General features: G+C 25.7%; 1 long non-coding RNA gene across 1 annotated transcript; it reads right to left on the bottom strand.

Annotated features, from left to right (window-relative positions):
• Nucleotides 1-11290: 11290 nt before the first annotated feature.
• Nucleotides 11291-11797, bottom strand: LOC129297708 (uncharacterized). The gene is made up of 2 exons (XR_008590233.1): nucleotides 11610-11797; nucleotides 11291-11479 (listed from the first exon to the last, which is right to left on the bottom strand). It is a non-coding gene; the product is annotated as an uncharacterized LOC129297708 (long non-coding RNA).

Below are 11797 nucleotides of genomic sequence, written 5' to 3'. Positions count from 1 at the left end.
GTTTTCTTTATAAAATAAAACTAAATTAATAATTTTTGCTCGCAAATGTTAAAAGGTTTATTTATGAGTCAGACTTCCACTTGACAAAGATGAGACTCGGATTCGAATGCATTCTATGCCCTCTATCAATGCCTTTTTCGGCCAATGGCCCTCTATCAATACCTACCTCCATGTTTAATGGCATCAGTTTATTTAATTATTTATTTAATTTAATAATATAATTTTCTTAATTATAGAATTAAAATAAATATATTATTTATTTAATAGCTTACATAATGAAGTAATGAGCCGGTTTGTTCAAAATGAACAATTAATTATTTTTAAATAGTTTAAAAATTTATAAAAAAGATATTTATTTTTTATAGAAATGTTATGAAAAATAAATATTACTTTATGTTTAGTTATAATAATAAAAATAATAATCAATTAGTTATTTTTAAAATTTTTATTATCATTCTTGTTTTTGTGCGTCTATTTATTTAAGACAGTTGTTTTTTTAATGCAGTAAATTACTTTTAAAAGTTACTGAAAATAACTTCTTAAAATATGATTATTTTTAAAGGTCTAATCAAACATTATAAAAACCTAAAAAATAGATTTTTTTTTTATAAGTACTTTTTTTATAAAAAAAATTAAAACAAACTGGCTCAATATGATTAAAACAAACGAGAGAGATATATTGGAGGAGCGCATGCAATAATCCAAATCCAAGTCACAATCAACACGGAATCTGAAATGGCAGAAAGGTGAGGCACGCTGCGAGGAAAGCAAAAGCTGAATGAATCAGTTGCCGTGCTGGTTGGTTTTGCGTCATAACTCAGAAGTGAGTGCAGCACAGCTCACCCCAGGAGATTCGTATCACGTGCAGTATCACTTTGTGCAATGGTTGAAAAGTAGATAACCATTACCGTTCACTTTATCCAAAGGCTAAAAAGAGAGAGTGCATAAAAAGGCAATCTGTACGTTATATTTAGGTAATTTGACCATGATACTATCAAAAAAAAAATTATATACCAATATATTATACTTTTAAAAATATTTTTTAAAAATATTATAAATTTTAAAACTTGATTTCAAAGAAACTGAATTTCAATTTTTTTTCTGCGTAGCAGTACAAAACTTGACTTCATAAAGTTAAGTTTTGTACTTATATTTAAAAAAAAATAAAAATTAATCCGAATCCCACCCCTAGACCTTAATTCTACTCCTTTTTTTCCTTTTTTCACAAATTTAGGTGAATTAAAATTCAAGCTAAAATTTAAGGTGAATTGCAGTCAGCTTTCCAATAAATAAAAAAGTAATCATTTCTTTTATTCATTTACAAGTCAGACTTCTATACTTATGTATTAAATTTTAATATGATAATATTATGTGTAGGTTCTGTAGGATAAATTTATTTATAAATAAATATTTTAAAATTTAAAAATGATAGCCAAGTCTATTAGAACGTAAATATAATTTGATATTGGGGTGCAAAAATATTAATTTCTTATTAAAGATATATTACATTGATTAAATAATTTATAACTATTTTATTAATAATTTACAATTATTATGTCAACTTTTTATGATTGTAACTTTACATATCTAGTAGTTAAACTAATAATAGATTACACATTTAATACTACTCCCTTTATTAAAAAATATAAGATTTTTTAGTGTTTTGAGGTGTAATCATTGTATTTTTTTTGAAAGCACCCTAATAAATAAATTATTTTATATTTATTTTAGAATAAAACACCATATTTAAATAAGGGTAAATATAGAAAGACATTGTTAATTTGAATACAAGTAACTATTTTACTGAGGGTTGAAATTTAATTAAAAATACATTACATTTTTTAACAAAAGGAGTAATTGTATATAACTACCTCTTCAATAATTTACAATTATCACTTCAACATTTTATAATTATAACTTCATATATCTAATAGTTAAGCTGGTCATGCGTTACTAATAAAATTTAATACTAATTATTTACAACTATTTTATTAATAATTTATAATTATTACTTTAATATTTTACAATTATGACTTTGATATTTTTAATAAAGGCAATTTAATATTTACAAATGACCACAGCTAGCAAGGAGATAACTTCCTTATATGAGATGTCTTTGTGATTATTTCAAAAAGGGACAATTTCATTAATAGATTACCAATTTAATGTATTTACAAATCACGACTAAACAAATTCTAAAAGCACGTTGCAAGATTTTAAGATTGAATTGAAATCAATATTGATGATCAAAAGATCATCTTACACATTGTGTTATTTGCTAGGCCTAATTAAAAGACCATCTAAGAGGGGATGCGCTGGGCTTGATAAAAATTTGATTAATTAAGTATGATAAAATAATAAGTTAAGAGATATATCACCAAGAGAATAGCAGGGAAGATAAGCTACACAGATCAATTATTTTGATCCGGCTCTAATTACTTAAACTTACGTTCAATCCTTAAGTTGCACTTAGAATTTTTTTCCACCAACTCTACCAAATTAAACCAGACTCTTGGTTGCCTCAATACAATCCTAGACTTACATGTAAGTCTAAATCACTCTCCCTCACAAAGGTAATGATTTAACCCCCTTAAGCTCTTCGAATTTAAGATTCTATGTTTCAAGAATAGAAAATAAGGATAAACAAAATAAATTCAAAGATGAACTACTTCTTTAAATACTTTCTAAAAAAGTTAATTTATAATCAATAAAACTCACTTGTAATAAATATAATAGAAGATTGATGAAAAAATAAAAGAGTAAGCTTGCATATCAACTCAATTGTTCGTTATTGTTCACCATCTTCACAAATGCGCCTTTATATAATTTTCTTTGGGAATGGTCCATTAGACTCAAGTAATTAGCCATTGGAATGTCTTTCTTCTTTCCTTATGTGTTTCTTTGAGAATGAGGTGATTAAACATTGCTTTTCTGTGGAGTTGCATGTTTTCAACAACTTAAGAAACATAATGACTACATGCTTTTGATGCTCCAACAATACTTTCATTGAGATGAATATCAGTAAATCCAGATGCTATTCGAGTATAAAAGACAATGAAAGAATTTATAAATGTTTAATCCAACCTGATATTGTGTTTAAAAGGTTTCAAGATAGATAAGAATGTGAACTCAACACTTGGAATGTGAAAATAATGTGTGTGGAATGAGATTTGAGTTGCACAACAAAGAGAACAAAAACAAAGCACACAAATTGATGTTTACATTGAAATAAGTAGGCACTATATTGACATAGTCAAGAACAATATGAAAACATGTGCTAGGATTTTGCTTGAGTATAAAATAATTGTATCAAATAGTTTTTAATAAAAGACAGTGATTGGAGAGGTTTTATTTGGGAATAAAATATTTATATCCCAATAAAGGAGATTTATACCTGAATGAGCAAGCTCATACCTAAATAAAGATAGCTATTCTTGAATAGGCATGGCTATAACCAAATAAAGGAGCTATTCTGGAATAATGGTTTATGATGAGGCTAGGAGGAACAAGACCCATTGTATTGGTGTAAAGAGTGATTTTTGATGAATAAGCCCACTATACCAGTATAAGGAAGCTTTGTATGGATATAAAGAAGTTATATGGGTATAATCGAAGAAGATAAGGAAATGAAAAGAGCTCAATAAATATAAATAACATTGTTCTGGCATAAGCCTTTAAGATAGTATGTGTCAACTTTTAACAATCATTATTCTCTCATTTTAAATCCAAATTAAGCAAAAGACCTATGGTTATGAAGCTTTGGATGTCCAGTTTTTAGAGAAGGAAACGCACTTGAGAATTCAATCTAGTTGGATAGATATGATCAAAATAATGTGCAAAAGTCAACAACATTTTTTTAAAAAATTTGGAAGTTTTAACAACCAACTTTAAAAAATCATATATATTTCATATAAAATTTATTTTGAATAAAATATATGTCTTTGAAAATCTTCACAAGTATATTTTAAAATGAAAGAAGTTTCATGTTAAATAGATTTGTGTATTAAGAGATATAAAGAAAATGTAGATTAAGGGTCAAAATCAAATATCTTCAAAACTCTTGAACTCCAACATGAACTTCAAGTGTTAATAATTTAATTAAACCGATGCTAGAACTTTTCAATACCTAAGATGGATTTAAAAATAATTCAAGATAAATCAAATATTTATCCCAATAATAAATTCAAAAAAACTTAGAGTTTCGAGTAAGATGATAAAGATTAACCATGTGAATCAATTACCCTTAATTGCTATTAAACATAAATTGAAGTATATAAAAAAAGCATATTCTCTACTTTGCAATTATCAAAATCAAGGTTCAACACTAATAATTTTACAATAGTTGTTTATTCCACAACTTTAGTTGTCAAGTTAGTTGTTATGTTCATTAAATTACTTGTTAGAGTAATAATATTACTTGTTAACTTCTTTTCATTACTTGTTAAGTCTTATGTTACTTGTTTAACATCTAACCTACAGTAAATACACTAGTTAAATTACTTGTTAAGTATTCCCTCTGGTCATATTCGTAAGGTGCCTTATAGAAGTAATTTTTTATTCAAAATATATAGTACTTTTTAATAATTAAATCACTTTTTCTAATTTTGTTCTTTCTTAATTAGTGTGAGAGTATTTAATATAATCATATCATTATTTAAAACTAAGAATAAAAATGAAAATACCTCTAATTTTTTAACAATATTAAAAAAATTAATATTCTTTAAAATACGTAAAATAATTAAAAGTATTATCTAATAAGAATAATAGAAATAATATACCACTTACTAAACACGTAATATTACTTGTTTATTCCCTTATATCTTATTATATTACTTATTAAGCATATAACCTATAATAACTTATCACTTGTCAAGTTACTTTTTAGGTGATATAATAATAGAATGACAATTATGATTCAGAAGATTAATTTAATGATAATTAAGTTTTTAAATTTTTTTAAAAAATATATTAAAAATATCGATCTAGATAATTTAAATTTTAAAATTTTAATTGTAAATAAATATTTAAGAATCAAATATAACTTTTATATTATAATAGAAATTTCTTTTTATAACTATTTGAATTGACATATACAGTTCATTTTTTTTTAAATTTTTTTTGGGGACCTGCTTATTACTAATTTGACCTCAGGAGACTTAACAATAATTATCTCCAATAAATTGACTTGCTTGAAGAAAGATATTTTAATTATTTTATACTTTAAATTCTATCTAGACCCAAGGAACCTGATCCTCTCAGCGTCGATATTCTTAGAGGCCAAATTTTGATCAATTCAAATGATCAAAATCTGATCAATATAAACATTACATGATTATTTAAAAAAACATATGAACAATTCATTTTTTAATAATTAAAAATATATTATAAAATATCACATCTAGGTAGAAAATGGTCAAGTTTAAGCTAGATTTTGAATAAATAAGTTTAGCCTATTTATACAAACAGACCTTATTATAAATTTAAGCATGTTTTTTTGTTAAATAAATCAGATCAAAATTAAAATGGGACAGACTGTATGTTTCTGTAAGGAAAGTTAGGCTTTTTTAACAAAAAAAGTTAATTATATTAAAATAAATAAATAGGCTTACAAAGATATACTACCTGTCCTGTCTAAATTTTGACATGATTTATTTAACAAAAAAGCATGTGCAAATTTGTAATTAGGTTTATTTTTATAAAAAGGTAAAACCTGTTTATTTAAAATCTGTCTTAAATCTAGTTTTACCCATATATGATATTTTAAAATATTTTTTATTATTTAAAAATAAATTATTTATATATACTTTTAATAGTCATGGGATATGTGTGTTAATCATATTTTTGATCATTTGAACGGATGAGATTTGGCTGTTGAGCGACGGTGAGAATTTTGCCGTGGAGAGGATCCTGATCGTGACCCAACATCCCTTAATAAAGTTTGGGACTATTCGTTTTAAATGAACCCTGACAACTGACAAAAACCCAACAACCATTTCTCATAATGACAGAACGAGGGCTCCACGAAATTTCCTGGAAAGATTCATCTCACCCACCAACCAAATATTTTTTTAATTTAGATATTTAATGGAGGGTGGAAATTAAAAAATATGATAAAAATTAATAATTTAACTTATAAACATAATAAATAAAATTTTTTGTTTTAATATTATAAATAGGAGTCAAGGAACATACGTGTCTGGATTTTGCACACAAGAAAATTCCCAAGAATATATTCATATTTTTTTTTTGCCCCCTTTTCCAAGTCTGCCACGCCTACGGCTTCTCCTTTGTCAAAGTATATGAACTCTCATGCCATATTTGGCAGGCTGAAATTATAGAGATAAAAATAAAATTAAAAAAAATTTAAATAAAGAGATGTTTGATAAACATGAATTATAATTCTCAAGAATTTCAATTTCATGAAAATAAGTTGAATTAGATTATTTGTTTAAAGTTATGAAATTAAGGGTAATTTTATAAAATTATGACTTTTAAGACACTTTTACCCTCATAAAAATTATAGAAAGATAATTTTACCTTAAAAATATATAACCCTGACCACACGTAAAAATAACCACACCCAATTATAATATGTGTGTGTATGTGTAAAATATAATACGATATATGTATTTATAATATTTCTTTTATGAAATATTTTACTTATATATAATATTTATCATCTATCTAATATTTTATTTATATACTAAACATGTGAGGAAATTAAAATATTTTTTGTAAAATATTTTACTTATATATAATATCTATTATCTATATAATATTTCATTAACATATAAAATACATAAGAAAATTAAAATACAATTAAGCTTTTATTATATTTTATTTAATTTCTATATAAGGATATTTTTGTCTTTTAAGTATAATTTTATTATCATGTCTTACATACTAAACAAAAATAATGTAAGAATTTCATCTAATTTTTTTAATATATCAAATATATTTTTATAATCTAATTCTATTTCAATTTTAATTTTAATTCTGATTATAATTTTATTAAAAATTATTCAATCATATTAAATAAGACCTCAATTTCATCCTTAGATTATTGTGGCCTGGGCTGAACCCAATAAAGGGAAATTCAGGCCCATCACAATTGAAAAAGCTGTGTTGAATGTGAACCGCTAGATTGATCCAACGAAGGAAACTCGTCTGGCTGGCAGGTTGCCGCTTTATTTTATTGAAATAAAAGGTAAAAATACCGAACAACTTTTTTTCATAAAACAGAGTACCTTAAAGTAAAAAAAAAGTGTAAAAATATTTATAAATATGTTATAATAAATATAACAATTCTCTTTCTATTAAATTGACCAATTTTTGTTAATATTGACTGTTAAAAAAATAAAATGAATATAAGATGTAAAAATGTTTAAAAACTTTTTCTCTACTAAATTAACAATGATATATTAGTAATTATTAGTTTTATAAAATCAACCATACAACCAAACCTAACCCTAACAATTTAAGCTTTTAAATTAATACGGTTTAAATATAGAAATTATCACCTATTATTTTCTTCTTTTTTCTTTAGTTAATTTCAATTTTTATGTTAAAAAATTAAGATATTCAATTTTATTTTATTTAATTTTTTATTATTAATGAAAAAGAATCTTGATATTTGGATTAAATCCATTCGGAGTTGCCCTTGGTTCATATTTCTTTAGTTTATTAGGATTGGATCCAAATTATATGCTTTAAAATTTTTCTTTTCCAATTTACTAAAATAATTTTATATTGACTATGAAGTTATAACTTATAAAAATAAATTTAATAAATTTTTTTATTTAATAAAATTAATAAACAATCATGCATCATTATTATTTTAGAATAGCAGAAACTTCTGCAAAAAAAATAATATTTTTATATTCTGTACTTATTTTTTTAATAGTTAATATTAAAAAATTTTAATTACATTTAATGAAAATTATTGTACTCATTAAAATAAATTTATAATACTTCTGCGCTTGTGTGTTCTTGTAAATATTGGATGGTCCATTACAAAAAAGTTGCTGAAATACTTCTGCTTTAACCCAGCTTTTTTTTAATCAACACAGACAAGAATATTGACGTGACAACAACTCTTTTAGACTTTTGTGCAATACGAAATTTCCTCGAATCTTATCCAGCCCCCACCGCCCGTCCCATCCCTTACGTTTTAATATAATATTCTTTAAATAATAAAATAATAGATATTCTCTCAATTAAAAAATATAAAATATTTTTAATTAAATTTTATTTTAATAAAATAATTATTTACTTTTAAATTAATTTATTTTTTAATATTAATTTTATTAAATATTATATAATAAATATAAATTATTATTAATAAAAGTATTTTATAAAAAAAAGATAATAATTATATTTTAAAAGATTAAAAATATTTTATATTTTTTAATATTTAATTATTTAAAAAATAACAGAAGAAATATACGTTCAATGCTAATATCATTAGTTTCTTGATTAACTAGCCATGGGATGATTCTTCTTCACCATAAAACTCGAGTACTGATTAGATTTTTGTTAGGAGATACACCAATCTAAATCGATCAGATTAATTCAAGTCAAATTTTTTGATATCAAAATAAAAAAATCATTATTATCAGCTATGTATATCATGATATGATCATTATAAAATTTTAAGAAAGCAACAGTATTTATATGTAAATATCATATAATTTATTTTAGATTTTAAATTGTAATACAATTTTAGAAACATTTCTTCCAAAATAAGACAATTAAACAAAAATAATTTTATTAATGATACTTTTTTAATATTTTTCTATATTAAATTATAAGACACTTTAGACAATATCACATATACTAACAAAGCTCATTAATTTTTTAAAATAAAAATATAAACTTTTAAAAATATTATTTATTTAATACTCTAATTGTGAAAGAATATTAAAGAGAGAGAATATATAAAAAACATAATAAAAAAAAGTATATTAATAAAACTTTATTTGTATTAAAGTATCTTATAATTTGATATGGAGATAATATTACCCTTCAATTGAAGAGAGAATTGTACTATAATAATTAAGTATTTATATTTAAAAATATATTAAATGAATAAATTTTTAAAAATTTATATTTTCATTTAAAAAAATAAATGTGTAAAGTATCATTATTAAATTTTGTTTATGTACATAATTTTGTATCAAATTGTTTTATAATGTAAAATAGAAGTACTAGTTAAATAGCACACCTCATATGCTTTGCACAAAATGAGACAAGCGACACTAGCAGTAATTACTGTAAATAATGTTTTTTTTAATATCTTCTTTATTATATATTATTACTTCTTTCAGATCATAACATGTGTCATTGTAACTAATTCAAATTTCATAAAAAAATTTAGTTGAAATCTTATTTTTTAATTAAAAAGTCCACGTCTTTGCTTTTATGCCATTAATTTTTCTAGTAGGATCTGTATGATCTTTAAATATGGAACATTTAAAGATAAAAAATAAAAAAAAATCAAGGATATGAATGGTAAACAAAATAAAACTAACTTAATGTCTTATATTTTAAACTAAAAATGATTTTAGATAGCAATTTATATTGTAATCCAAGAGTACATAGATATGCATTTACTCTATGTTTAAGGCGAGGGTGTCCAGGGATTTAGAAATTGACCATTAAACCTTTCATGTCACCACTTGTCATCCTCCTTGTGTCAAAGCTTCGGTGTTGAGGAGTACTATTTTTGTATTTCATTTCCATTCATCGTTACTTGGTTACTGTACTGATAATAAAACTTCAATTTTTTAACGGCCAAAAACAGGCTATATGTGTGTGTATATATATATATAATAGAATCCTTAGAATTGACATTACTTGAACAGTTCTTGCCTCTTGCGGTTAGGGCTATGCCAAAAACCCATTGGTTTAGATAACCCAAGCTAATCCGATCCAACCCGATTCAAATAAAAAATAACCCGATGCAATAACCAGACTAACCAAATTGAGCTGATCGGTCGGGTTGAACTGGACTGGACTCCAGACTAAACTACTACAGTTCTTAGCCTGGTCTGACCTTGTGTTATGACTTGTGATGAAGTCAGTTTGCCTTTGCTCTATCTTCACGATCGACTTCATCATCCTCGCCGCCTAATCTATGCTTCTGCTCCCTTTTGTCAGTCGCTGTATTGATGGTCGTGGATAAAGATGTTTAAGTGAAACCCATAGTCTGGTAGAAATTGCTCTTTTTCTTCATGATCTAAGGGGGATATGTTTGAGAGGTTTGGTTATTTGATTTGTATTTGTGATATTTTGTTACAAATTTGTAATAAGTGATGTGTTGTTATGTACCTGTTCATCTTCTCTTGAGTATGCGATTCAAAATTGTTCTCTACATTTTTTTTTTTTAAAAAAGAAGGTTTGGTCTGAAGGACTAGTCTAGTGACTCGAAGGATTTAATTCAGTCTAGTGTTTTAGTTTTATGCTGGGCTGCACCAGACCATAAACTGCCATGTCTAGCCTGATATAAAATTAAACCAAACCTCAAGTTCGGCTCTAACCTGATCCGGTATTTGTGCAAACCTACTTGGGATATGGGTGCAAGCCGCCGCCATTGCAACTTCCTTGAACGTTAGATTTAGGGTAATTTCTTAATTTTCATTGTCATCTGGTTGCTAGAACATTGAAGCAAAATTCCAAATTCAGCACCAAGTCCAATCCAAAAAGGCACTGCTGCTTAGCAATAACATTTGCCTGGAATATGTAAACAGGATTCTACAATCATGCATTAGGACTTTTCATTCATCCTGGCGAGAGATTAGTGGCTTTAATACAGACCAGTTCCCTCTATTTTTTTTTACCAGGACATGATTTAATTTCTTACGTTTACATACTTAATATAATTTCATCCAATTTAAATTTAATTCGTCAATTTTAATATATTAATAATATTAATAATTAAAATTTACTATAAAATAAATAATTTTTAATGGATATACATATTCTAATTTAATTAAAATTAAATAATTTAAATATATAAATTTAAGTATATAAATATTTTCGTTTTTATTATTCCTTGACGTCGTTATACATTTTTAGTTTTTTTTTTCTTCGTCCCTATCCATCCTTGAGTGTCAGGTTTTGGGCACCTTTTTGACCCTTATTGACAGTGATATTTTCTCGCCAGAAGCCTGTTTGTAAGAGGAAGTATCCATGGAGGAAACCTTGCAACAATTATTCAAATCCGGTGAGAGCATGGGTTTTTTACAATAACAATTAGTGAAACGTTTAACTTAGTGGAGAAAATAAAGGATTAGGAGTTCAAATAGGATTAGAATCAACATGATGTGTTAATTACTAATAAAAACACCAAATATTTCCAAATCATTATCCGCATAGCCTCACTTAAACAAGAACGAACATCCAAAAATTTGTGAAAAGGTGTTGGCTCAATAAACCTCCAAATAAACGCTCTCACTTCGGCTTCGCCTCTACCACGTAGCTATTGGAACCGTTCTAGAGATTAGTGTAAATAACAAAGCAGAAAGCACGATTGAAGAATAATCAAAGAGATTAGGAGCAGATCGGAGCCTAAAAGGAAGAAAGCAGAGAAAGAAGAGGAAGAGGGTTACCTGGTGAATCAGATCTGTAATGAAGAAGAAGAGAGGGAAAGAAGAGGAAGGAGAGGAACAGGAGGGAATGATAGGAATGGGTGGAATCGGAAAAGGAAAAGAAAATCCGTCCATCCAATCGGAAGGAAGGAATCAGATCTGGTTTTTCCCGATCCTCCCATTCCCACGACTCCCTCCAGCTTGCTCTC

This window comes from Prosopis cineraria, unplaced genomic scaffold (genome assembly GCF_029017545.1).
Source record: "Prosopis cineraria cultivar Desert tree isolate PC_DT_omini unplaced genomic scaffold, ASM2901754v1 PC596, whole genome shotgun sequence".
Taxonomy (NCBI): domain Eukaryota; kingdom Viridiplantae; phylum Streptophyta; class Magnoliopsida; order Fabales; family Fabaceae; genus Prosopis; species Prosopis cineraria.
Note: the sequence above shows the minus strand (reverse complement) of the source record. Positions and strands in the feature narration are given on the sequence as shown.